The 22729-nt window shown below is 42.6% G+C and overlaps 1 protein-coding gene across 5 annotated transcripts in view; it reads left to right on the plus strand.

Annotated features, from left to right (window-relative positions):
• The window catches only part of B3GALT1 (beta-1,3-galactosyltransferase 1), a 319294-nt gene that overhangs the window by 226298 nt on the left and 70267 nt on the right, over window positions 1-22729 (plus strand). For 4 of the 5 annotated variants that reach the window (XM_081923627.1, XM_081923629.1, XM_081923626.1 and 1 more), the window contains one exon: window positions 13269-13388. The gene's annotated coding sequence lies outside the window, so the exon portion shown is untranslated. Of the gene's footprint in view, window positions 1-13268; window positions 13389-22348; window positions 22368-22729 lie in introns of those variants that run through there. The other variant, XR_014171295.1, reaches the window with a different exon arrangement.

The following is a 22729-nucleotide window of genomic DNA, read 5'->3' on the forward strand; positions in this document are numbered from 1 at the left end:
ACCAGAGCAGCGCACGGAAATGCCATTTACCTTCCTGCTGGAGTGGTACCTATTTATCTACTTGCACTTTGATGTGCTTTCGAACTGCCAGGTTGGCAGGAGCAGGGACCGAGCAACGGAAGCTCACCCTGTCACGGAGATTCGAACTGCTGACCTTCTGATCGGCAAGCCCTAGACTCTGTGGTTTAACCCACAGCGCCACCCACGTCCCAATGAGGTACTTTGTCCCTAACACAAACAAGCAAACCCTTAAGACCTGAAGCACAAGTGGAAGGTAAAGATAAGGTAAGGGCCATGTCTCAGTGCTTTGCAGCATTATTATTACATAATATACCTCCCTATTCTATACCTCCCTATACATAATAAAAATAAAAACAAAAACAACCCAATAATCTCCCCTCCCCAGCACATTTTAAAAGGGCATTGTATGTCAATCAGTCAAAGGCCTGGTCAAAGAGGAACGTTTTTGCCTGGCGCCTAGAGGTGTATAATGAAGGCGCCAGGCGAACCTCCGTGGGGAGAGCATTCCACAAATGGGGAGCCACTGCAGAAAAGGCCCTTGCTCATGTTGACATCCTCCAGACCTCTCCAGCATACCCTCCAACATTTCTCTGATGAAATTAGGGGTGTCCTATTCCATAACAATGATCTTAATAATACTTTTACTATTTATATCCCACCCATCTGACTGGGTTGCCCCAGCCACTCTGGGCAGCTTCCAACATATATAAAAGCATAATAAAACATTATAAAACTTCCCTATACAGGGCTGCCTTCAGATGGCTGGGGGGGGGGGTCAAATAACTCAGTACCCTCCAAACATTTACCTGATGAAAATAGGGACATCCTAAGGAAAAGTGGGACATTCCAGGATCAAATCAGAAACCAGGACGGCTTTTGTAAATCTGGGACTGTCCCTGGAAAATAGGGACACGTGGATGGTCTGCTCCAGGAAGTAGAAAAAACATATCTGAAGAGAAGGACAGCACTGGTGAGTAACGACAATACCCAGCTAGAGAGACAATTGTTTTGATTCAGCAAAATCCATATCCCTGTGTTCCTATGTTAGAGGAAGTACATAGCCACCTTGGTTCGGTGAGAAGCAAAAGGCAGCTCAGCAGAAGATCTCCTCCAGAAACAGATAGGTAGCCGTGTTGGTCTGCCATAGTCAAAACAAAAAAAATTCCTTCCAGTAGCACCTTAAAGACCAACTAAGTTAGTTCTTGGTATGAGCTTTCGTGTGCATGCACACTTCTTCAGATACCAGAAACACACTTGGAAAAGCAAGCAAGAAAACCTGACAGACAAGAAAACCTCTCAGTGTGCAGGACAAGAGTAGCCTTATCTTTTGTAAAGATCACAAACACGTGAGCCCGGTATAAGCCTTGCGGGTGAATGTGAAAAGCCACAACGTTGTTCTGTAAATTACATCTCCATTTTTTTTCCAGGAAAGTTTGGGTCAATTAAAACTTCAGCAGTGAATGGCCAATGAAACGCCAACATAGCAGCTGTGTTTTTGAGTGCCTAGTCTGTGAATGGCAGATGGTTTTGTATGTGTTTTCCTGCTCTGTAAAGGTTTGCGGAAGCTCCCATAGATTCCAGCGAATGGTAGACCCAGTGTTACAGCATTTGCAATGTAGAAGCAAAGCAATACAGGCTGGATCAGACCTGGAAGGAAGACCACTGGGATATAAGCCATTGATAAAGGAATAACGAGATGGATATACATCTAATAAATAGATCTCAAAGCTTCTTTTTTAAAAAAAGAAAAAGAAATTCATTGTAAAATATGCAACAACCTTGCACATAATGTAAAATTCCAGAGTGGATACTTGGTTGTAGCAAGTCCAGTTAAAGACGAAGGAACACTTTGTGTAGTATAAACTTTTGCATCAGAATAGCATGGGGGGGTTTTGGCTTTCACACATTGCTGCTTTCGGATTGTGACCCATAAATACCACTGTTCCCCAAAGTACAGTAGAATGCACAGGTGAAGGTGATGACTTTTAAACACCAAGACTTCTTTATGAGCACTAATGATTGCAAAAGGTTTTCAGTGATACTTCCCCACCCGCTCCATTTTGACTTGGGTTTGGGTTTAGTAAACCAAGTAATTTTACCAATATATTGGGCAGGGTGCAAGATATATATTTTTTGTTTTAGTTTAGTTTTGTATTTGACAACCCTGCCATGCTTCTGTCGTCGTCATCATCAGGAGCTCATCAGGTTTTCCAAATGTCTCACAAGATTCCCTGTCCCCTTTTCCCAGGGCATCCCCAAATACTCTACCCCTTCAGTCCCCTGGCTTAGCCTAGTGACAGCCATTAGAGCAACAAAAATGAGGGTAGTGGAGAGAGAGAGAGATCTGAAGGCCTTGGAGGCCTCCCTCCCTGGCCTGTAGAAAACTATGTTCCCAAGAGTCTCTTGCACTTAAATTGCCCAATCACTTCAGTCTCCCAATCTCCTTCTTTCATACCACTGTCCTCATTGATACAGCAACTGAGTGGAATGAGGGCAACAGGACGGGGTTGGTGGGTCCTGTGGCTCAGAGTATTATCCAGCCTCTTGGAGGGCACTCAGTATGTCTGAGCAGTGCAAGCTGAGCAAGTTCGAATCCCATCCACCAACCCCACATTCAGGAGTTATCTCTTGTTCCATCGCTCTGACTCTGAAAAACTCTTGATGTAATAGATGGAACCAGCAGCATTCATTATTTACAGACCTGGAGCCTTTATCCACACACCTCCCTTGCTGTTTGTTTCTCCCTGCCATTTCCCTCCTGTTTCTCGACAATTAAGAACTTAAAAAAAAAATGGATTATCTGCTTTGCTAAAGTTACTAATGGATAAAGTAGCGCCATTCTTGGCAATCAGGCAATCTCTGATGGGTTTGATTGTAAACACTGGTCACATTTGGGAGCAAATTTTTAGATGCACCTCGAGTCCTTATAGATCAGCTTATTTCAAGTTAATCAGTCGATACCCAATTAAGGAAGAGAGAAAGATGGGAGAGGAAAGAAATCAGCGAAGACTGTTTCAGTCTGGTAATTACAATTTGAATCTGATATTAAGTTTCATAATGAGTCTTTGCAAACTATGGTAGAAGCTTACTTTCCCAAGAATGCCTCATTTCAGAATACAAGAACAGGTGGTGATGTCTGGCAGTCCTTTTTTTATGGCTAAAGTTAGAATATAGGTAAGGTTTTTGTTTTATATTTTTAAAATATTTTGGACATGCAGCATATACATTTCTGTATTGAAGTAGCTCAAAATAGCTTGGAAGGAGAGCGGAAATAAAGTCTAGGCTTCAATCGGTGCATCCATTTCTATTATGACGCTCTACTGCAATAGTGATCTGATGAAGGGATATCCCAAGGTTAAGCCACCCAAAAGTTAAAATCATTAATCAAACCTTAAAATGTAGAACTTAGATAAGAAGATGAGAAGTAAGCAGCTCACTAAGAAAGTACTTGTCCCTCTAGGTGTTTATTTGCATCAAAGGTAGCCAGCATGACAACCTACAAATGTTGTTGGACTACAGTTTCAATGAGCCCTGACTATTGACAATGCTTCCTGGGGTTGATGAGAATTTTAATCCACAAGATATGGAAGACATCAGGCTTGGCTATTCCTGGTTTACATTGTTCATCAAGCTATGCCCATTTACTACCAGCAACTGCTACCCACACTAATTGGACCTACTAGTATTAGTATTCAATTGATTGGGTCTTATATTCACTTTATGGCACACCTACCTGATACCTGTGGCATTCCTTGGTCTTTGGGGTGCACTGTGGTTGGGAGTGGGGATCTGTCCTCTGTTTATAATTGTAGGTACAGTGGTACCTCAGGTTAAGTACTTAATTCGTTCTGGAGGTCCCTTCTTAACCTGAAACTGTTCTTAATCTGAAGCACCACATTAGCTAATGGGTCCTCTTGCTGCTGCCGCGCCGCCGCAGCACGATTTTTGTTCTCATCCTGAAGCAGGTTCTTAACTTGAAGCAGTATTTCTGGGTTAGCAGAGTGTGTAACCTGAAGCGTATGTAACCTGAAGCATATGTAACCTGAGGTACCACTGTATTCATATCTACCCACTTCATATATTTGACATAGTGGGATGTGGCCCACAAAATATTGTGCAACATTATGGGTTGCATCCAACTAATAATAATAGTAATAGTATTAATAATTTATTTCTTATATCCTGCTCATCCGACTGGGCTGCCCCAGCTAATCTGGACTTTCACCAAAAATACAGGAAAACAATAGCAGCAGCAGCAACAACAACAACAACAACAAAAATTAAAAGCTTGCCAAAACAGTGCTGCCTTCAGATGTCTACAAAAAAATTATATAGTTGTCTAACTCTTTGACATCTGCCAGGAGGGCATTTCACAGGGTGGGTGCCACTACTGAGAAAGCACTCTACCTGGTTCCCTGTAACTTCACATCTCACAATGAGGGAACCACCAGAAGGCCCTTGGAGCTAGACCTCAGTATCTGGGCTGAATGATGAGGGCGGAAATGGTCCTTCAGGTATACAGGTATAAGTTGTATTCAAAGCAGATGCACTGAAATCAATGGACTTAAACTTTGTTGTTGTTTAGTCATTTAGTCGTGTTCAACTCTTCGTGACCCCATGGACCAGAGCACGCCAGGCACTCCTGTCTTCCACTGCCTCCCGCAGTTTGGTCAGACTCATGTTTGTAGCTTCCAGAACACTGTCTTACCTTTACCTATCAGATTCAGAGTTTTTGTGAGTGATGTCAAGCACTTAAACTTAGGCATGTCCATTAATTTAATGGGTCTACTCTGAGTAGAAGTAAAATTGAATGCAACCCTGTGTATTATATTAACACAAGATTCGTCATTGCTTTGTTCATGCAGAAAGATGTATGGACTCCAGCATACCCACAACAATTGTAGGAATGCTTCTCTTGATTCGAATTAGTGAAAATTAACCAGTTCTCTCTCCCCATGCAAATCTGATTTCACTATTGCTGTTTGGCAGAAATCTCAGAGCCACACCGTGATGCAGTGATAACAGCTAGCTTTCAGAAAATACATTTAACTCGGGCACAGAGAAAGCAATCGGGTACTGTCTGGTTTGTCCTTTAAAGGCAATCTTACAGGGATTTCTTTTTCTTTTTCTTTTAAAGCAGAATTACAAGACTAACTCATTCTATAATTAAGTTACAAATAACTGCGAAGACTTTACCAGTGTTTTGGAAAGACCTCATTGGGTTACAGTTTTCAGAATTCAGTCTGCAGTCTGAAGGAAGGAACAGGATGCCTTCAATCTCCTATTGACTATATGGGCTACTTCAACTCTTTCCGCTTCAGATGCAGAAACGGGAAAAGCTGGAGATTGGGAGGTTGGGAGGGGAGCAGTAAGAAGGGTTTTGCAGAGATAGAGAGTTCTGCGAAGAAATCCCCAGTGGAAGGGATTAGGTGTCATTATGCCTGAGGAATAGTAGCATTCACAGCCGAAACAAAATCAAATCAATGACGGTTCATTTTGCAAAGTACTCTGCTCCCCAGTCCATCTCTAGACCTGACTCAGTGGTGTACTCTTGAAGGCAAGTCATCAAAGCTGCAGTGTTTTTCTTGATCCCAGCACATGGGAATAGCGACCTTCTGACGTAGCTCCGAAAGCAAAAGCAGATTGTTTCATCTCTCCAGTATCTTGAGTCTTGGGTTTGCTTTTGTTTCCAAGTGCCACTCTCATTCAATACATATTGCTTTCCTTTGAGGATGCATTGGAGCAGGGGGTTCGAGAACCACTTACAAAACTGTGTTTAATCAAACGGGGTGCTTTTCACAACATGAAAGAAACAATGTGCTTTCTTGGCCCCTTCCTCCTCCCCCCACCTCCCGCCCCCAAACAGTCAAGCAACACTGTCAAGAGTCTCTTACAGCTGTTGCTGAGCTAGACGATTTCAAACTTCCTGTTGGAGGGCACGTCTGAATGTTTTCACATCTAAAGACCTTACAGAGAGAGAAAGCTGGCATATCAAGGAGAAGGCTAGGAGAGAAAAGTCTGCCTGGCATATGTTTTCTGCCAGTGTGGTGTGGTGGTTAAGAGCAGTGGACTCATAATCAGGTGAACCGGGTTCGCTTCCCCGCTCCTCCACATGCAGCTGCTGGGTGACTTCAGGCTAGTCACACTTCTCTGAAGTCTCTCAGCCCCACTCACCTCACAGAGTGTTTGTTGTGGGGGAGGAAGGGAAAGGAGTTTGTTAGCCACTTTGAGACTCCTTAAAGGTAAAGGGACCCCTGACCATTAAGTTCAGTCGCGGACAACTCTGGGGTTGTGGTGCTCATCTCGCTTTATTGGCCGAGGGAGCCGGCGTACTGCTTCCGGGTCATGTGGCCAGCATGACTAAGCAGCTTCTGGCGAACCAGAGCAGCGCATGGAAATGCCATTTACCTTCCCGCTGGAGTAGTACCTATTTATCTACTTGCACTTTGACGTGCTTTCGAACTGCTAGGTTGGCAGGAGCAGGGACCGAGCAATGGGAGCTCACCCCATCACGGGGATTCGAGCCGCCAACCTTCTGATCGGCAAGCCCCAGGCTCTGTGATTTAACCCACAGTGCAACCCGTGTCCCTTGAGACTCCTTAGGGTAGTGATAAAGCAGGATATCAAATCCTAACTCCTCCTCCTCCTCCTCCTCCTCCTCCTCTTCTTGTGGGATAACTTTGGGAGAAGAAGAGGCTAAGGAGTAAACCCTGCACACGATTGGATGGTGCCTTGGATGCCTCCAGCCAGCAACTCCTGCAACCAAACTGTGCCAAAATACTGTTCTGCTTTCCTTTGGACCACAACATTGAGGCTGAGAGGAGGGTCTTGTTGTCCAGGGGTCTTGTTGTCTGGGCAGCCCAGGAGTCCCATATACGGTGCCCAGGCTTGTGCCCTGTGGAGGTCACTTTGGTGCTGCTAATGCAGTGGTTTGATTTCACCCCCCAAGATCTACTCCATTGTCTGATGAGACAGGCAGATGCCAACAACACACCATCACATACTGAGAGCAGACTTTAATTGAGACCTACCTGAGAACTCCGGGTATAGGGCGGTATATAAATTCTAATAATAATAATTGACAGCATGTGCACATGGGGAGAGCAGCAGTTGTCCATGTGTGTCTACAGCATGTCTGTGCAATGAAACAAACGTGTCAGAACCCATAAGGCATGACGATTGTGTACACAGTGAATACATGCCAGTTTCCACTCAGTGATACTTGTGTGTCTTGTGCGAAGACTGAATGAATGTGTGAAGAATGAATACAAAGCAAAACTAATTCTTCCCTCGCTGTAGGGTAAAAATGGATGTAAGGCAAGGTGAGAAAGTCAGCAAGCAATATAGTAGCTGAATAGCTTTTCAGAACTTCCAAATGATTGCTTTATTGCACAATAAATGTACAGTTGTTGTTTGTGGCAGAACAGTTTCGAGGAAACCTTTTCACTGCACTCAAAAGCACAATGTTTTATTGCCAAGGAAAAGCAAATTTCCCCCCAGCTAGTACTTACATTGAGCTGGTGTGGGAGGTGGAATGAGTGAGGGTGTCACAAGCACCAGTTGGACAACTCATGTGCCATCGCCCTTGACAACATTACACCTTTCCTTCTACCTGTGTTATTACCCAGCAGGAATGCTTTGCCATTTTATGAACTACTTTTTCCCCTTCTATTAATGCAGTTCTTGAAAACCATTCACTTTTCATTTTAAGAGGAAAAAAGAAGAAAAAAGCTGACTTATACCTCAGCCCCCACCGGCCACTGCTCCTTAAGGAATGCGGGTGGCGCTGTGGTCTAAACCACTGAGCCTCTTGTGCTTGCTGATCAGAAGGTCATCATTTTGAATCCGTGTGATAGGGAGAGCTCCCGTTGCTCTGTCCCAGCTCCTGCCAACCTAGCAGTTCAAAAGCACACCAGTGCAAGTAGATAAATAGGTACCGCTCCAGTGGGAAGGTAAATAGCATTTCCGTGCACTCTGGCTTTGTGTTGCATCTGAAGCGGCTTAGTCATGCTGGCCACGTGACCCAGAAAGCTGTCTGTGGACAAACACCGGCTCCCTCGGCCTAAAGTGAGATGAGTGCCACACCCCATAGTCACCTTTGACTGGACATTACCATCCAGGGGTCTTTTACCTTTACCATGTGGCTCATATAATCAATTAAAAGCATAAAATGCTGCTAAAACATTGTAATTACAAAGCTAAGAAAAAAGAAGCAGTCTATAAACACTAGCCCGGTAATTCAAGGTTGTCTCATCCCTGCACATTAGAATAAAGCAATCCAGCTGATACCCAGATATCTCTGTGAGGTAAACATGGATATGAATTGGCAGAAACGACTTGGGAAAGTGTTTTGCTGAGACGGAGCATTAAGGAGAGCTGGTGTTTTCCAGCCCACATATTCTGTCACTTGGGGTGGGGGAGCCAAGATTGGGATTATTCAGCAGACGTCAGGAAAACAAACGTTCCCAGAGGACCTCTGTAAACTGACAGTTATCATTTTAAGTCATTCCTATCCTTTTATGGCTACAACGAATGTATTACAACACCATAATGTACTGTACTTTGAAAATATCTGTGAGTCTGAGCGGGGAATTTAAGTTGATAGACCTTTGCTGCAACCTGAGAAGTATGACAGTTTGGGGCTGGGAATCCACAGCAAGTCTCAATCTCACCTCTGGCCTACAATATTAATGCTTGACTGTATAGCAGGGCTGCTTTAAGTTACTCTGTGTCAGCACAGCCCTCCAACCTGTAATAGGGTTATGGCAGACTACTGTGGAGGGTTGTTGCAGATGCCTCTCCCAGCACAATGTTGTTGTTGTTGTTTTCATTTATTAAATTTGTATACCGCCCAATACCTGCATGTCTCAGGGAAGGTCACAGGATAATGACTGCACTCTTATCTCTGTGTAACTCTAGCCTGCCTGCCTCCCTCCTTCCCTATCCAGGTACACCATTCTGTATTTCCCTAATCTTCACATCTGGTTGTCAGTCATCCTGCCCTCAGTCTCAGTATCTCAAGATTACATTCGGAGTGGAGAAAGGTTCCCACATTCCAGGGGTTTTTCACTATTAATTCTCAAAAACTGAAGAGTTTCCCCAAATCCCTGTTGTATGTGGGCGCTACACAAAGGCGGGCACTCTCCACTGAAGTTCATAAATAGAATATAAGTTTGGAAGTGAAACATAAACCATCTTGTAGAAATCCCACAGAGAGGTAATAATGGTAACAAGAAGAATATGAAAACAGAGGGGGGCAGAATAACGTTGAGTTGAAATTTTCAGGAGGGGACGTCCTAGGAACAGCACTGGAAACACTTTTTTTTCACACACACACATATATTATGAAAAGTGTCGGGAAATATATGTATATATATTTCCCACCACTTCAGGTGGTCGTGGAGCGGCAGCCAGTGGCCCAGCAGCCACCATATTTTGCCATAATGCTTCACAATGTGACATTTGTACAAAAACAAAGATGGCGGACCCCACCATTGGCCAGCGGAAGGGGCCATCTTTTTCTCAACAATATCCCTACATTTAGCGTTGTTCCTAGCAACAAAGCATTGTGGGATATCGAGTCTGCTGCCAGGCTGCGAGTTGGAACTGTGCTGCCACTTGAAGCTTCTAGAAATTTTTTACAAGAAGATGCCAAGAGGAAGTTGCTTTCACTACTTTTTTTCCTAGTTAACCCGATGCCCCTAAAAATCTACTGGTTTTCTTCTGCACCCCTGCATTTTTTCTTAAAGTGCCTCTCATTTGTGGCCTAAAGATGGGGAAATAAAAGGGGGGGAACCCTTCAGCATAATATTCAATCATCCAAGAGTCGCTTTCATGAGGTAATGTTTGAAAAGCATCTGTTAAGCAGTTAAAACCCTGTTCTCAGAGAATAAAAAGCTAAGTATAACAATGCAATCCTATACATGTCCACTCAGAAGAAATCCTCTTTTGAGTTCACTGGCACTTGTTTCCAGGAAAATGGATATAGGATTGCAGCCTAATTGGATTGGGAAAGAGTTTTATGGATAAAAGAGTATTGATGAATGAAATTCATCAATTCAGAGATGGAAATAGGATGAAATGAGCAATTCAACAGGGTTATCATAATGAAATGCTCCCTATAATTTGAAATATATGTTCAGAAGATGAGGAAATGAAGAAGGGGGCCAAACTCAGAAAAGCTTTAAAAGTACCAACTTCACAAACCCCCACCACTGTCTATTTAGATTAAAAGCACAGTAAATTCAGGATTCTGAGGTCATCGAGAGAGGAATTGGAGACTTGAGGTACCTGGACCTAATGGTCAGGGGTCCCTTTACCTTTTACCTTTACCTAGCTGCAGGAGTTGCTGAAAGGAGGCATACAAGACGTCATCCAACCACCTTAGGGACTCCACTCCAGATTTGTGTAGGGTTTACTCCTTAGCCTTTTCTTCACCCAAAGATGTCCCACAAGGCAGCAGGTTTTTTAAATATATATATACCGGTATATATGTCCAGATGAATGTATTGCAGATAATTTCTTTTCCTCTTCATTGATAATCATGCTTTAAGTTAGCCGACTTCTCAGTAACTTCCAGTTCAGGGACTTTGCACTTTTTATCACTTAATAATTGGATCAATTCATCTATCTCCTCTAGCACAAAAAAGGTTGATTTTAAATCAATTAGACACAGATCAATTCACCCTTGCTCATTCTCCTGAGGCCCTGAAAAACACATTTATTGTAAGTCATTCATCAGATTCATTCCATCCATTATCTTGCTCCCAGTACGGCTTACACTTCCCCCCTGCCTCCTCAACTTTGGATTTACTTTAAGAAACATTTAAACATATGACCTCCTGACATTCAACTGTCTCCCTTGTGCCTTCTGGCTCATGAGAAGGTCACGTGTCATTGCCTTGCAATCCTTGGGAGGAGGGAGTCAATGAATATGGCCCTGTGACCATCCCTGGGACAGTGCTCTGATGTATGTAGTTCTGCAGGAGGCTCAATATACATGCAAACGCAAAAGTGAACATTACAGTCCAAAGCAGTGATTGCTCATGTGTCAGCTTGCTGAAGCAGGGTGATCTCTGTTGAGGGAGGGAGGGAGGGAGGGAGGGAGGGAGGGAGGGAGGGAGGCAGAGCACCCACTGCCCCTTACAACAGAGAATCCATTGTTGTTGTTGTTGTTTAGTCGTTTAGTCGTGTCCGACTCTTCGTGACCCCATGGACCAGAGCACGCCAGGCACTCCTGTCTTCCACTGCCTCCCGCAGTTTGGTCAAACTCATGCTGGTAGCTTCGAGAACACTGTCCAACCATCTCGTCCTCTGTTGTCCCCTTCTAATTGTGCCCTCCATCTTTCCCAACATCAGGGTCTTTTCCAGGGAGTCTTCTCTTCTCATGAGGTGGCCAAAGTATTGGAGCCTCAGCTTCAGGATCTGTCCTTCAAGTGAGCGCTCAGGGCTGATAGCTGCTACCATGAAGCACTGTGCAGATTAAAACAAAATACAATAGGAACAAATTAGGAAGGGTGCTTGAATTTCCAGAACGGTGAGGGGTAAGGATGGATGAACCTCTCAATTTTGGTTTCTTTCAGTTTCTCTTTTCTTTCTTTCTTTCTTTCTTTCTTTCTTTCTTTCTTTCTTTCTTTCTTCTTTCGAGTGTTAAGTTCAGCTCTCCACATTTCTTCAATACTTTGTGAATGTATTTTTTTTTGTGGGCATTTCCCCCCATCTGCATGTTTTGATACACATTTCTTTCCTGACATACATATTTTTGCAAGCAAGTTCCCAATACTGAATATGTTTGTGTATGTTGTTTTATGCTAATGTACATGTTTATGCACACTTTCTCTTCCTCTAAGCATTTCTCTAAGCAACGCAATTTGGTTGGCAAACAGCATTGCAAAATTCATAAAAGTGCAAATTTCAAAGGATGGCTGTGTTTTGGTTCACATGCTGTTTGGGGAAGTGTGAATTAGGTAGATTCGCCTTTGAACGCAAACCTCTTCTTTTCTTAAAGACTTTTGTTGACATTTTTTCATAAGAATACTTTTACAGACTTGCATGAAGGCATAATACAGTAGTAATACCAGTGGTTGAACGTAAGAGGATGGGGGACAGCAATGAAACAGGAAAATTACAAAATGTGCAATGCAAGCTTAACACCACAATTGTTAATAAAATATGCAAAGGAAGGGAAGAAAGGTAGTTTAATTTTCTATAAAGACCTCTCCATATGTTTACCTGGGAAACTGGGGATTTAGTGGGCTTTGCATCTGAGCTAACATAGGAGAAGAATTTATGCCATGCTGAATAACAGTGATCTATTATTGTCTAACCTCTAAGGATTCTCCTTTGATGCATTAATTGTCCCAACGCAAACTTAACTTCATGAGGTTTTCCCATAGGCATCTGTGATAAGAGAGGGGCTACTGGTCTATCCGAGCAGGGCCGTCCTTACGTTCTCATGAGCCCAGGGCCAGTTACAGCAATAAGGCACATGAAACAATCGACAACATTAAAACACAATAAGCAATTCGGTGCAATTAGATAAAACCTCTGCCATCTGTCAGCCAATTCCTTCACATTCAAAGGCCTGAAGGGAAAGGCAGGTCTTTAGCTGGCACCTAAAGATGGATAGCATTGCTTAGATCCGGCATAGATGTCAAATGAGTACAAAACACCTGCTGGTGTTTTATTTCATTAGGAAAGGGGGGTGAAACCCAGAATATGTAAACAAAACTGGTGACTGTGCTGTGTGCACCGTTCAATAATCATGCGCAGAAATTGGTTTTGAGGACTTCAGTATCATTCCCGTAACTTGAATGAAAAGTACTGCCGAGTGCCAGTAAGCACCTCCTAAAAATGGAATCTCAATAAACCAAATGCTGGTTGTTCCATAATTGCAAAACACACAGGTAATGAAAACAGTTTCAGCCTCGGTCCTTTTGCTTGCTTTCTCTCCACCCCCCCTTCCACCCCCCATCTGTCCTGCTCTTCCTCCCATCTGTTTCTTTAACTCAGTCTGCTGGAATCCTGCTTCGTGAAATGGAATCTAAATTCCTAACACAAGCCCTGTATCAGTCACCTACGTACGTACGCACACATGCACACATGGAGAAGCCTTCTGAAGAAGAAGCACCGTCCTCACATTCGGTGGCCGTTTGTCAAGCCCGATTATTTCTTGGACAAGCAGTCTTTTTTAAACGACAACAGGGCGGGATAGGTTTGAGTATGAACAAAATGTGCTCTGATTCCAGATGATGCGCTTCTGATGAAAAGAAGGGGAGAAGGAAGAAGCCCAGGTCATCCTTTAATCAGCTGTTGGCAATGTTTTCGGGACCTTTGGGCAAATTTCGCTTGATGATGCCAAGTATATGGTAAGTGCTTTGCCATTTAACTCATTTATCTGTGGGTCTTCAATTCTGTACAGCAATCTACTTGGTTGCATGCATTCTGTCACAAGTTTGGGGTTTGTTTGTTTTTTGCTGAATGGAAAACAATTGGAGTACGTCTTTGATTGTGCTTAATGGCTTGTGTGTCTTATGTAATCACATGTGATAGTGTTGGGTTCTCCCCCCCCCCAGTCTACACTGTTGTGATCTTGGGAATACTTGGTATAGCTATGTGCAGGATGTGTTCCTCCTGCAGGTTAATTTGTCTAGGTGAATGCTTCAAGTTGTGGGGAAAGAGGGAACGAACTTTCATAAAAGTCTAGAAGCTGACATTGTGATCTAGCCAATGTGAAGCACTTTCAAATCCCATCGATTTAAGTCTATGGCCAATTCTCCCTGTAAAATCAATGGAACTTATAAAAGCACTTAACTTTGGCATGAATATGCCATAAGAAATTAATTGTAAGCCTTTTGGATTATTCTCCCAGTTGTGTATATTTCCACAATATAAATGTGACGTGTTTAGATTAAAATGTAGTCTTTGTTAATTGGTAGCATGCTCTCCATCACAAGGTGCTTTATCAAGAAACATTATTTAATCAGTGAAATCCTAGAGTGTGGCATCTCATTTAGCCAGTTATTTAAAGTGTGTGTTAATTCTTTGGAAACTGAAGTTTCGTTTAGAATGTCCTTGGAATTAGACGTCTGTCTCTTTTGATTTACAAGGACTTGACTCAACCATATTCTCTCTTATGCATTGTGTTTAAGAGCCTCATGTGGCCACCACAAAGGTACAATTACCATTCCTGTCTACAATTAGGCATTTTACAGCGCTAGAACAAACAGGATAAAATTTTAATTTATTCCTAATTATTACCAAGGTATTTTCCGAAACGTGATGGCATTAATTAATTTAGCACACAGCTGGGGTTATCCTCACAGTCCTTCCCTTTGTCAACTGATTATTTCTGCCACTGTAAAATGAGACACAAAATCAAACACTTCTGCAGTGCATTCTCTTCTGTGATTCTTGTCAATGGAAAGTAATGAATCGCCTCCCCCTTTGACACACAAATAAGCTTTTACGCTGTAAGAAGAGTTACAAATATGCAATGAGTTTAACTTAGACATCAAAGCACTTTCCCAAGATGAAAATGGGACCAAGGGGGGGAAAGTTGCAGTAATACCATTAAATATAGTAATAGTTCCATCAGGAGATTAATGTTAGTGACATGGACGACTTTTAAAAGGTATGGATAGTGCTTTTGAAGATGTTTACGTGTGCATTTCAATAGGTACAACCCATTTATCCATTTTATAACAAAAGCCTGAACTACTTAAAAATGAAAGTCAACTTTGAATGGCTTATATTAATCATTCCTCCTAATCTCAAGATGTAAAGCAACAATTAAGTTGCATTAAAGCCAATGAAAGTTTTAATACTGATCTCCGTGACAGGTGAAAAGGGTGAGTATCTCAAAAATTTGCGCACACATAGGCTTCTATCCAGCACAGTGGTAGGAAATGTCACATCAACCCATGGATTTACATTTGTGCAACAAGACATTTCCCCATATGCACCCCAAATTATGCCCCCCCAACCCTCTAGAGCAGATTTTGGGAGGATATAATGTACCCACAGCACAGGAGGAGGAGGAAATTCTCATTGGGCAAGTGTAAATCCTTGCACTGATAGGACAGTTACTTGGTGCTGCTTTGGATACAAGCCCAAGCTCCCAATGTAAATTGGACAATTTGCCTCCCTGATGCTATGCGAAGGTCACCAACGTGATACCCGCAGGTGTGCTCATGAAGCCGGACACTGCTGTGCAGATCTTGTTTTTGCTAATAAGGAGTTAACTCCAACTTACTTGGTGTAATTTGCTGCTGGCTCGCTCCCGTCACCTGCATCCAACCTGTCCATTGCAGCTATTTATAATGACCTGTGCATGCCTGTCTCCAGCCTTTATTATCCGCTATGAAAATGGCCTTAGGCCCCATTGCTCCAGTAGCTCCACAGTTCTCAGCAGAATGAAGCCAACAGTGTAACAGCACTTTGGTCGTGTATTAGCACGCATTTTCTTCAGCCACGTACTGTGGAGTTCTTGACAAGACTAAAACAGTAATGGCAATGAAGGTATTATGTGATGTGATAAAGTTACTACAAAGTAGCAATACCATATCAGTTTCACGTGGGGAATGTTTTGTGTAAATGTGCCCTCCTGTGTTGAGCGCTGGTATTTATCACACCATGGCAAGCTACTGAAACGAAGGCCTCTCTTTGATGTGGAAGATAGTAGCTCTTGCCATGGGACAAATGCATTCAAACAAAATATTGGCCACACCAAACTGATACAGTCAATTCAACTTGTGGTATTATTAGTTTGTGGATATTTTGTTCACGAGGCAAGAGTGAGGGCTTACAACACTAAGGCATCATATGGTACCTTGTGGCCCAGTGGAGATAAAGGCAGAGTATAATTAAATAGTATATGGATCATAATCAGATCTTCCTGTGTTTAACTATGAGGCTATGATTTCTGTGGCTTTTGCTTCTTCTTTTAATGGAAAGGCAAGTTATAATAAATGAACGTGAAGGAGAAGAACTGTAGCTCAGAGGCAGAGAATCTGCTTTGCATGTAGAAGGTATTGGGTTCAAATCACTGGCATCTCTTGGTGGGGCTGAAATGCCCTCTGCCTGAGGATCTACAAGTCAGTGTAGATAATAATGAGCTAGGTGGAGCAATGGTCAGATTTGAGATAAGGCAGCTTCCTACGTGTTCCTATGTATTTCTAACTTGGGAGCATTTTTGCTGCTAAAGAAAACATGAGAATGAACTTTGTGAGAGAGCATTGTAGAGTTCCACTGGAATTTTTATTCGAATCTTGCCAAGCACTTGATACGTTGCCAAGTAAACATAGTGATGCCAGCAGTCACGCTTGGGCTCTCCGCTTTTCGTTTGGCACAGAAATGCTGAGCACCCTCCGTGACCAAAGACAGTCACTCCGCTGCCTGTGCTATCGCATAGCTTCTGCTGAGTTAACTATAGAGTGAAACTGCAGAAGGAGTCCTCTCAAATCTGCAAATGCATCTCTGAGCACCGGGGAAGGGGTGTAAACAAGGGGGTAGCAACAGTTTGAGCGGCTTTTGAAGATAGACAGTTTGCAAAAACAGGAAGTATGCAGTAAAATGTGCAATGGAAGAAGAAGAAAAGAATGAAGAAGACTCGGAATGCTAGAAGGATAAGGGTACAAAGCAGTTGAGACGACTTGTAAAGAACTGGCTGGTTCCTGTTGGGTGGGAGCAAAAGTCCCACAAAGTCCTCAGCAGGAAGAAAGTTGTTCACTGTTGATTTGATTCCCAGGGGGTGGGGGAGATGTACCAGGACAGTTCTCTTTGCCTCCCTTTCAGATACTTAGCATATTCCTTCCTATTTTTTTTATCTGAGGCTACAGAGGGAATCGATGCTTGTGTCGCCTGTGCAATCAAGTTTGCTTTGAATTTGACTTTCATACAAAATCAAACGTCTTCTTCGAGAAGTGTGCGCAAAATAAATGCCGAGCCAATGGCTTAACAGTCAAGTAAATTTAGAAAAGAATAAAGCACTGTTGGTTTAAATATAGACGAGGGACTGTGACAGGCAGATGTTTTATTAGGTCTGGGATTACAATGGTCTCTGCATACTTTGAGATCCTGCTGCACATTTTCCAAATCACAAAAGCTGCAATTTTCAGCTGCCACATTTTGTGTTGCATACCTCTATTTGTAAGCGGGGTTTTTTTCCAGCCGGAACTAAGTTCCGGGTCCTCTCAGGTGGGCACGTTTGCCTTTATAAGCGAACAAAGGAGGCATTTGTGGTGAGGTCCAGCACCTCTTTTTCTCAAAAAAATAGCACTGTTTGTAACCACTGTTAAGAGTAATGTTCCTCTGTTATACCACTGCCAGTTATTCTTAACACCAAGAGGAATCTGGTGGTAGCAGATTTATTCATTTAATTATTGTATTTATACCCCCCCCCCTTTCCTCCAAGTGGTCTTTGGCTCTCCATGTCATCACTGTCCTGTCAGGTAGGTGAGGTTGAGCATTGGTGATAGGCCCGAGGGTACCATGTGAACTTCATGGATAGGAGGGGATTTGGACCCAGGACCCAATACAGGCCTCTAACCACTGCCCTGCACTGGAAGATCTCCCGCAGATACCCACCAACAGAAGTGGTTTGCCAGTGTGTGGATTTGAAAGCAAATGCTGCAACCATGTATTTATTACGATGGAAATAAGAAGCAGTTGCCAGCATTTGACAAGCGCAATCCTCCCACTATATGAATGGGAGCACTTCAGGTTAATGTCCTCTTGGCTTTAATGTGCCCTGCTTTCTCGTGGTGTTCAAGGTACTTACTGGTCCCTCATGACAAGACTGCTGCCTAACATTGCAACAGGCCCTATAGAAAGTCCAATTTTGATGCAGGTGAGTGCCCAAGGGGTCTTACACTTTATGAAACAAACAGATACCAGGATGAGAAGGAAGGCAGGGTTATCGATTACAGACCCTCCAAGTGTTTTTCCAGGGACAGTTCTGGATTTACAGAAGCAGTCCTGGTTTTTTATTTGATCATAGAATGTCCCGCCTTTTCTTAGGATTTCCCTATTTCCATCAGATAAGTGTTGGAGTCTATGATGTTATGCAACCCACAAGCCAAAGAAACAAGTAACCATACAACCTCTAGAACACATCTGAAGGGAGCCCTATACAGGGATTTTTTTTAATGTATAATGTTTTATTATGTTTTTATATATGTTGGAAGTCGCCCAGAGTGGCTAGGGCAACTCAGTCAGATGGGCAGGGTATAAAGATGATGATGATGATGATGATGATGATGATGATGATGATGATGATGATGATAGAATAGGATGTCTTTGCTAGTTCAGTGTTGGCTTATGGGCAGCCTTGCCCTCCTCCTGGCTGTTAAAGCCATGTTACTCCCTAGAAAGCATAATTAGGACTGTGGCCTCAGTTCTGTAGGCAAAATCTCCACTGATTTCCAATAGAGTTCACACTTTGGCATGGCTTGTACATATCTTCTCTCTTGTGCTTTTTTGCTCTTTTTTAAAAAAGCTGCATGGACCTTCAGCCAAAGGGTTGGGTTTAAATTGCTCCTGCTGATGAGCATTGATTTAGTGCTCGTGAATTCCCATTAATTTTCCTATCCTGATTTATTAGCAACATTTCAAGAGAGCTTTGTTTACCATGTTCAGAATTGTTAGATTTAAATAACAACAACTCCAAAATGCTTCGGGTCTTGGTTTTCATCAGATCACGTTTGTTAACCTTTGCACAGAATTAGAACGAGGGGTATAATTGAAAGTACGAAATGAGGGTAGTGGCTTGGAAAATGCGGTTTCGTTGCCATGTGATGTTTACCTGAAGGGTACAGTGCTCTACATTCAGTCACTGAGACGCTAAAACCACCCAACCATATGTTCTCCCATCATTCTTAACGGGGAAACACTTAAAAGCTTTAACCGAGCAATGGTTACAAACAACTAGTTGCTCATTGCAGCAACTTTGGGTCCCAAGTGGTGCTATACATATCCATCCATATGACAAGATGCATCTAGGCCACACTGACACCATACATTTAAAGCACTATCATCCCAATATACACAGTCATGGCTGCCCTTAAAGAATTCTGGGAGCTGTAATTTGTTAAGGGTGGCGAGAGTTGTTAAGGCGCCCAGAGTGGCTGGGGGAACCCAGCCAAATGGGCAGGGTACAAATTATTATTATTATTATTATTATTATTATTAGCCCCCATTCCACCCCCAAGCCCAATGTAGTTTAACTATCAATCCCTCTTCATGGGGAACTCTGGGAACTGTAGCTAGGTGATGAGAACAGGAACCTCCTAACAAACCACAGCTCCCCGTTAAGAAACTACGGCTCCCAGAATTCCTTGGGGGAAGCCATTCCTGTTTAAAGTGGTACCATCGTTCTTAAATGTATGATGTGAATGCAATTCCAGTCAGGACCACATGGTATTGCCCTGCAGATGAGGGCGGCACATGCAGATGTTTATGTGCATCTGCATCAGTTATATACTGGCCCTTCCATTAGAAAGAGTGAAATGGCTACCTCCATCAGCGAAGTTTTGATGATATGAAAGGACAGCCATTTATTTAAAGCATTGTATTGTATTTTTGCAGGGATGCAGGTGGCGCTGTGGTCTAAACCACAGAGCCTAGGGCTTGCCGATCAGAAGGTTGGCGGTTTGAATCCCCACAACGGGGTCAGCTCCCGTTGCTCGGTCGCAGCTCCTGCCAATCTAGCAGTTCAAAAGCACGTCTACGTGCAAGTAGATAAATAGGTACCACTCCGGTGGGAAGGTAAACAGTGTTTCGGTGCACTGCTCTGGTTCGCCAGAAGCGGCTTAGTCATGCTGGCCACATGACCCAGAAGCTGTACACCGCTCCCTCGGCCAGTAAAGCGAGATGAGCGCCGCAACCCCAGAGTAGGCCACGACTGGACCTAATGGTCAGGGGTCCCTTTATTGTATTTTTACTGCCAGGGTGTCGAGAGAAAGGCTTGTGGAATGTTCTGCCTTAGGTACCAAAATAACATGACCTGCCTTGGGTCCATCTTGATTCATTTTTTGGGAAAAGGGGGGATTTGCTGCTCCACCTCAGGGAGCTAAATGCCTTGCTGGCGGCTGTGTTGACATTGACATGGTATTGTCTTTGGTGCCCCCCAACAGAATAGACTTGGAGTTAGCACTCAACCAGGCCTAAGCTCTGAAGCCAGTTTTAAATGTCACTTCTCGTGTGAGGGATCCTTATTTGTGGTAGGATCTAATATGGCCAGTAGTATTAAGGTTTAAGGAATTTATTCAAGCTTTCAGTGTGTTGAAAACCAGGTTGACTTTTCCTTTTCCCTTAAACCGAAATAAGAAAGTGGTTGTTTAATTAATAGTGGCCATGTGTCCTACTTTACAGGCTACAGTCCTCTGTTTGGAGGACTGTCTGTTTTAAAGATATGAATGTTTATTATTACGGCTAAACAGCCAGCATGTTAAAATCAGAAATTCAGCATCATTTTCCTGTAAACATTAAAACAGTCAAAATGGAATTTAACAATCAATATACTAATTCAATAGATTCGAAATATGTATCCAAGGAAATATAAACTCCATTAAAAGTTTTTTTAAAAATAATAATAGAAGAATTTTACTGTGAGCTGTGTCAGATTATGACTGTTTGTGGAGCTGTGTAGTCTTTTGCTTTCTTTGACTTATGGCTACATTTCTGGTGACATAGGGATTCCAGTCAGACAAGAGGTAACTTAAAAAATATTTCTCCATCCTCCCTGGTACTTTTTGTACAAGCGGGATTATGAGGGAGGCTCTGATACCTGAATAAAATCTGCAGTGGGAAAAGAACATGGCCCACGGTCTCAATTTGACCTCTCTTCCATGGGCAGAGCCGCTTGCCGTGGGGAATCTTTCTGTATCTGCCTTCCAATAGTGCAGATGGCAAGATGATAAATTTGGCTTATGCGAGTGCCTTTCTAAATGCGGGAGTGATCAAGTTTGGTTTTAAAGATGAATAATCCTGAGAAGGGAGAGTTGGAGTCTAGAAGTTGCAGGCCAAATAGGATCCTAAGTTCCTGCTACACTAGGATGAAATGTGCTTTGTAAAAAAAAGGTTTACATTATAGCAGTTATTTCTAAATTTGTATAAATATTCTATACATATAAATTGCCATATGCATATACAGTGGTACCTCGGGTTACAGATGATTCAGGTTACAGACGCTTCTGGTTACAGACTCCGCTAACCCATAAATAGTACCTCGGGTTAAGAACTTTGCTTCAGGATGAGAACAGAAATCGTGCGGCGGTAGTGGGAGGCCCCATTAGCTAAAGTGGTACCTCAGGTTAAGAACAGTTTCAGGTTAAGAACGGACCTCCAGAATGAATTAAGTTCTTAACCCGAGGTACCACTGTGCTTTATACCACATACCTTATTTGCCCACTTTTTTGGTGATACATTTCCTCTTTGCTTGGGATGAACTTGTTTGGAATTTTCCAAACCACATTCAGAAGTAGGTCCCATTATTGTTGAATGAATTAAAGATGAATTAAGTTCAATTGGGGGGGGGGGTAGAACTTGAATTAAACTAGAACGAAACTAATTGATTTTGTGAAAGGATGGAGTTGAACTGGAACTGGTTCCTTTTTAAAAATATTCTTTCCAAGCACTGCTCCAAAGTGTAAATATCGGATACTTGTCTGTCCTTGACATGGGGTATTATGGAACAGCTGCAATATCAAAGATCAAAATCAATATGCCGAAATAAACCTCAAAGCATCGGCCAAGAAAAGGTACCTGAAGGAAATAAATAAATAAATTTAAATTATTAAAGGAAGCATTGGAGGGAATCAAAGAAAGCAATCAAAATGAGCAAGCAGCATTGTAAAAGATTTATATTCCATCCAACATTTAGCGACACCTTGTTTCAGTAGGAGGCTTTCCTCTAAAAATAGGATTTTTAGGAAAGAAAGAAAGGTTCCTACTATTGCTTAGCTTTCTTGCTTTTTACTATATGTGGGGCTTAGGCATAAGAAGGATTTTGCTAAATTAAGGCTGCGCTGATAAGATCCTGGAGGCAGAAATTCTTTTCTTCTGCAGAAACCGGTCTTTTTTTCCTTTCCTCCTTCTTTTTTTCTTTTTTAAAAAAGCTTACTTCACAGCACAAATAACGACTTTTATTTCTAAATCTGTTTCTATAATTTCATCCCAGAGGGTGTATAAGCTGGGAGCTTTATCTGGTGTGTACTTCATTCTTGCCTGATAGTCACGAGCCTTCCCTGTGGATAATGCTCCTATTTTCATTCAAAAAGCAAACTTGGGTTTAAACATAAATTAAAATACAGTTTTCAATTGTCCACAGACAAAGAACAACAAATACAGGCTTCCAGGATGTAAGGAGATCTCTACTTGGCCTCACAAGTAGAGAGAGAGCGCAGATAAACAAATAATAAAGGCTTGTTTATCCATTCAGCCCTACAAGTGGCCCATTGGGAAGGGAGCTATCAAAAGACAAGTAGCGTAACTACTGAATTTGCGTGAACTTTTTTGAAAAGAGACATTCAGGCGAACTTTCCAACCAGGCAGTGTCCCAAAACAACAACGCCGAGCCATTACATCGCAACAAAAATTGAATTGTTTGGAAATATGTACCTTAAGGGTGGAGGTGGAAGCACCTGCGGAGTATTCAGAGCAGAAATAATCAGGACAGGTGACTAATATCCTAAACATAAGCCAAATTTCA

Source organism: Podarcis melisellensis (genome assembly GCF_964234715.1).
Source record: "Podarcis melisellensis genome assembly, chromosome: 1".
NCBI classification, from domain to species: Eukaryota; Metazoa; Chordata; class Lepidosauria; order Squamata; family Lacertidae; genus Podarcis; species Podarcis melisellensis.